Raw genomic sequence first — 5,404 nt, 5'->3', positions numbered from 1 at the left:
CGCATGATACTGATGCTATACCTATATTGGACGGTAAGTTAAGCGAAATGTTTTTTTTATTTGTGGTTTTCCTTTATGCGATAAGATACTACTAATCTAATAACTATGTTGTGTGTTTAATTTAATAGATGAAACTGATGATAATGACCCCGTTAATGTAAATGAATATGTTGACAATACTGGAGATGCTACCCAAGGCTCCGGAGTAAATGTGGAAGAAGAATTATCGCGTCAAAATTCGAATGGGCAAAAGAAAAGAAACCACGCATAGATGTGAATGATGAGAAGATAGCTAAGACATTCGAACATCTTGCAGAAGCTGCTAAGGCAATGGCGGACAATTTGAAGCGACTTCCTAGCATGATGCAGAAAGTTCATGATGCCTTGAAAGGTCTCGAGTTGTCTAAAGAAAATTTTAAGCGTTGAATGACATTCCTTGGAAATAACCCAAACATGGGTGAAATCTTTTTGAGTTTTGATGATGAAGATCTTAGGGGGGAGTGGCTTTTGGACAACCTTCCAGTGGCTTAAGGCATTTCTTTTGGATTTTTGCTATTATGGTACATGTGATGCGTGCACTTGTCTGGTTTAAGGCATTTCTTTTGGATTTTTTTTCGTAAAACACCAGATCTTGTACTTACGGTTGATTTATAAAAGTCTGACATGCCTGTATAAATTGTATATTTTGCTTTTGTTATAAATGTCTAACAACACCAGTTCCTTAATGATCACCAGTTGCTTTTGTTATGCAATTCCATTTTATGTGTTTGCAATTCCACTTTATTTCAAAATACTTAAATTTGATGTTATGCGATTCCATTTTATGTGTTTGGTTTTGAATTTGGAAGTGTTAGAATTGTTGGAAGTTGAATATGGAAGTTAAGAAAAAAATAAATCTAGGTTCGGCAAATTTCAGTCCCAAACGACATTGCCACACCATTTGGGACTTAGTCCAAACGGTGTGGCCACACCGGTCAAGAGGCCAAAAAACAGAACTTCATATTTTGTCAAAGTTCAAATCCCAAACGACATGACCACACCGTTTGGACTGAGTCTCAACCGACTTGGTCACACCGTTTGGGATATGGACTTAAAAAAAACTTGCCGGTGTGGCCACACCATTTGGACTAGGTCCCAAACGGTGTGCCCATGTCGTTTGGGATTTGAACTTGGATAAAAAATGACTTGTCTGTTTTTTGGCCCCTTGACGTGTGGCCACCGGTCGGGGCAAAAACAGACAAGTCATTTTTTATCCAAGTTCAAATCTAAACGATATGGCCACACCGTTTGGACTTAGTCCCAAACGGCATGGCCACACCGTTTAGGACTAATTCCAAATGGTGTGGCCATATCGTTTGGATTTGAACTTGGATAAAAATGAACTTGTCTGTTTTTTTGCCTCTTGACCGGTGTGGTAGTCCCAAACGGCATGGCCACACCGTTTAGGACTAATTCCAAATGGTGTGGCCATATCGTTTGGATTTGAACTTGGATAAAAATGAACTTGTCTGTTTTTTTGCCTCTTGACCGGTATGGCCACACCGGTCAAGAAGCAAAAAAACAGATGTTTCGTGTTTTGGCAATTTATCAGTTGAGCTAAATTTGTTGATGATCATAAAATTTGTTGTTGATGTTGATTGATGATCATATGAGTTGAGCTAAATTTGTTGTTGACAAACGTTGGCATTATACTGGTGATATAGTATCTGCATCAATGCATCATATCAACTTACGGAACAAAATTGAAAGTGGCCGTGCTTGTGTAACAACAGTAACATTTATAATAAGCACATCAAAATGCTTTATGCAATCCCAAATATTATTGTTCTGTATTACAAAATTTAAGCACATCAGAATGAATTAGCAACAAGTATAGCCTGCCTGCACCTAGCTTTGGCTTGTCCAAGCCTTTCACTCCAAGTTTCAGCTCAGTTATCAATCTCTCTTCAACTTTTCCACCTTTCAACACTTCTGCTTCTTCTCTCGCTCTTTCCGCGACAATTTCTCCCATTGTAGCTAATAACTCAATTCCGACGCACTTTCTTTGAATAGTGGTGTAGTCCAAAAGAAATGGTTAGTACCAAAAGAGATGTTCTTCTCAGACATCTTTGTCAGAAACCTATTTGCAAATCAATGAAATTAATTAAGCAGTAAAATTTTCAATTTAAATAACACATGCTGGATAAATATATTATAAGTTCAAACCTTTTAATCCTCCTTAAAGTTTCACGGCTAACTCCAGACTCCTCCTTACAAGGTTCCATCCTTCTCTTCAAAAATAAATTAAGCCCCATTTCAATCTATCAACGGTAACATCACCCCACCATAATATCCCTCTAATAACCTGCCCGACCCAGCCGCAATCCCCTTGGCAACACTCCCACTATAATCTTCAACATTCGGAGCCAATGTAGTCCAATAAGCAGTCGATCTCTTTTCCATTATCTCCTTCTCCTTCTCATCTTTCATCTCCGCTGGCGAAATCTCATTCGCCATCGAAACATCCAACACATCAGACTTGTTCTTCTCCAAAACCTTCTGTACAGAAAAACTACTATAATATCCCAACACATTATCCATTTCCTTCAATAAACTCTCCTACCCTTTCGATGCAAATGTGACCCCATAATTCAACAAATCCACTTCATGCCCCTCTACATCGTCATCACTACCACTACCACTATGTGATGAAAAGCGAAGCGAAAAGAAATAATGAGAATCATCCAAAGCTTCAAACGTTTCTTCTCCAACCACACACATTATCCTAACACAGATTCAATTTCCACAACTAAACAAAACCCAAACAACAAAAAAAAACACCAATCAATCATAAAAAGAAAAAGGGAAGGGACTTACCCTCTAAAGAAGAAGAAGTCATATTTCAATAACATAAAGCTTTGCTTCTCCACATTACAACCATGTAACAAACACCCCTTTCTTTGTCACCTGCATATAATAAGCTTTTCAATACTTGTTAAAACAGGAAACAACTTAAACAACATATCAGAAATATATGGAGGTTCTGATAATAAACTATTACATTTCCGACGCAGAAATTTCACATCTGTTGCAATACAAATAATAGTACTAAAACACACTAAATTTCAAGACACTGCCCCAGAAAGACTTGCCAACCAAATTAGAATTTAATTCATTACAATATCCCAGAAGGTTCTACATAAACACTAGTACAAGACAGACCAAGGATGTAAATAAACATTCATTAAAAGATTGCCTCTATAACACAGTTCCAACAAGACTTCTAACAAGACTATCTTTATCTTCCAACAAAGCTCCAACAAGACTGCCAACAAGACTTCCAACAAGACTGCCTCTATCTTCCAACAAAGCTCCAACAAAACAAAAGTTTGTCAAGTGAACTAACCAAACTCAACATTGCTAAATCCAATGCTCCTTAACGATATCATGCGCCAATGAACTTGCACCGGGTCAAATTGTATGCCTCCATGAACTCATTCCGTGCATCGTCTGGAATCGCAGTCCCACCCAATTGCAGGCCTTAATTAAGCAAGCGAGAAATTTCATCGACGACGGGGTGCTGTCAAAATTAAAATGAAGAACTACATTAGTATATACATTTACATTTATAAAATACCAAAACAAAACAAAACAAAAAAACAAAAACAAAAACTAACGTTGTAAAGTATTAACTCACCAGATTATGATATGGAAGACTCTGTAGGGAGTAATGATTAAGATGATCAGGGTTTATCATTCTCATATGACTATTGTTTTTGTACCAACTCATGTATCTACTAACACACTCCCATGGATAAGACGGAATGGGTCCTTGATGTTCAAGTTGTATCAAGTGATTCTGCCATCTACTCTAGTAGGAAGACACAATATTAAATTTCACATCGTACCCATGTCCGGAAGTAGTTCGCGTCGAGGTCTTTGGTCTTGGGGGATCTGAGGGTACAAACTGCATATGACTCAACTGACGCACAACCCTCGAAATATTGTACTGCTTGACATTATCAAGAAAACATATAAATCCCTTGAAAAATGCTATTTCATCCACCGACCGTGTAGCTTGAACTTCAGCATAGGGATACCATTCAACCTGTCAAATAACATATGATCGAGGAAATTAATCATTAACCACATACTAATAATATCAATTAATAAATAAAACTATTTACATACAAAAATACTTACATCGGTACAAGTTATATTATCAATGGTGGCTCGGGTATGCTTCAATGCAGCTGTTGTGCTAGCATAAAAAGACTGGGTAACTGAGTACCTATGAGCACGCGACATGCTCAACTGATAGTCCTCGTTTGGGAATGGCCTGAACACCGGGAAGTACTCATAAATCCATGCCTAGATTAATATAGACACCCAGTTAATATTGTAATAGATAGATAAAATTGACATTGAAAAGAAAAACAAAAAAACTAATACCTGTAGGAGAGTGAAATAGCCTGAAACACCTTTCACCTTGGCACTTGTGGCAATCCCAAGACCCCTGTACAAGTAAGCCAGTAAGGCTGCACCCCATGCGTAGTCTCTGATCTCGGCAAATTTTGAAAGCAGTCTCAGATAAAAAATGGGAACTGCAGTTCCAGACGTGTCGGTGAAGGCGATACATCCAAAGAAAAATAACAGATAAGCTCTCACAGCAAACTGTAACTCTTTTTTTGTTGACACCTTCTTCACAACAACCCCATTTTCATCTCATAAATCTTCATTCGTTACCTTCCCAACAAACTGCTTCATCAAGAAATCTATCCTAACTTTGGAAGTGAACTTATTGGCTTTCATCCCCGTATCTATCTTATCCATGGGTATGCCAAGATCTTTGTGGATGAGTCTTTTTGTCTGTTCCAGGGTCAAATCAGTGTCCCCAGTCACTGCTTTGCCTCTTATCGAAACTCCTAAGAGTTGGGAAACATCGTCTAACGTGATTATCATCTCGCCCCATGGCATATAAAACGTGTTGGTCTCTGGATGCCACCTCTCCACAAACGTAGAGACCAACACAGGATCCTGATGCCTGTATACACCTAAGACCAGAGCACATAAGTCGGTCCTTTGAAGCTCATCGTGAAAATTATAACAGTCTGAATACGCTCTGACGATATCCCATTGTACCAACTTGTTTAGGTGCCCATGGCACTTCAACACCCCTCGCTCCGCCTAAAACAACAAAAACTTAGTATTAATATATGCACAAGGTTTCATAATACAAAATTTAAATACTAATAGACACTATATGATAATATTACCTGTCCCTCCCAAACATCGCGAGCCACGTGCACCGCATAGTCATACAACAGATGTGACACACGAGGGCCACCTCCATAAACACCTTTCTGGAACTCCAAGTCATTGTTAGGCTTTCTCACAATATTCACTAGAGGTACAGTGCAGGGAC

At 38.4% G+C, this 5,404-nt stretch overlaps 1 long non-coding RNA gene across 1 annotated transcript; it reads right to left on the bottom strand.

Moving 5' to 3' along the window:
• Window positions 1-4,004: 4,004 nt before the first annotated feature.
• LOC147503080 (uncharacterized) lies at window positions 4,005-4,538 on the bottom strand. Its single transcript, XR_015220112.1, has 3 exons — window positions 4,432-4,538; window positions 4,183-4,350; window positions 4,005-4,087 (listed from the first exon to the last, which is right to left on the bottom strand). It is a non-coding gene; the product is annotated as an uncharacterized LOC147503080 (long non-coding RNA).
• Between the last annotated feature and the right edge of the window lie 866 nt (window positions 4,539-5,404).

The sequence above is a fragment of the Coptis chinensis genome, chromosome 4, assembly GCF_015680905.1.
Source record: "Coptis chinensis isolate HL-2020 chromosome 4, ASM1568090v1, whole genome shotgun sequence".
Taxonomy (NCBI): Eukaryota; Viridiplantae; Streptophyta; class Magnoliopsida; order Ranunculales; family Ranunculaceae; genus Coptis; species Coptis chinensis.
The sequence above is the reverse complement of the archived record's forward strand: the minus strand, read 5'-3'. Positions and strand labels throughout refer to the sequence as shown.